A 730-nucleotide genomic window follows, 5' to 3' on the forward strand; every position below is an offset into this window, starting at 1 on the left:
GGGCGCATGCAAGCAGCTTTGACTGGTGGGAATGAATTGTATTGTTGACTTGGGATGATCAGCAGTGGCACAAGAGCTTCCGCATGAGCAGGAACATAGTCACGCTGCTGTCACCACACATTGAGCACCAGGACACTGCCATGCATCACTGCATTGCATCAGAAAAGAGGGTGGCCATGCTCATCATGAAACTGAGCACCCCCACCAGCCTCCGCTTCATCAGGAACCAGTTTGGTGTGGCTCCCTGCATAGCCAGGATGGTGGTATGTGAGGTATGCTAGCTACTGCAGGACATCATGGTCATCTGCCTCCATAAACACAGGGAAGTAGCTGAAGGCTTCAAGGCCATGAGGTTCCTTAACTGCGTGGGTCCATTGGACAGTGTTAGGGTGACAGTATTTAAATCTTGGGAAGCACTGGATTTGCAGCTGAATAAAAGGCTATAATCTGTGGCCTAGCAAAGCTGCTAACCACAAGGTAGAATGGTATGTCAAAAGTAACATTGCAAGATGCTTAGGCAAGCATTTTCCTAACAGTGTAGTAGTGTTGCAAGATATATAGCTTTCATAGTTTCATAGTTTCTAGGGTCGGAAGGGACCTGAGCAGATCATCTAATCCAACCCCCTGCCATGGCAGGAAAGAATACTGGGGTCAAACGACCCCAGCAAGATGTTCATCTAACCTCCTCTTAAACACCCCCAGGGTAGGGGCCAGCACCACTTCTCTTGGA

Source organism: Crocodylus porosus, unplaced genomic scaffold (assembly GCF_001723895.1).
Source record: "Crocodylus porosus isolate Cpor-Errol unplaced genomic scaffold, CroPor_comp1, whole genome shotgun sequence".
NCBI lineage: Eukaryota > Metazoa > Chordata > Crocodylia > Crocodylidae > Crocodylus > Crocodylus porosus.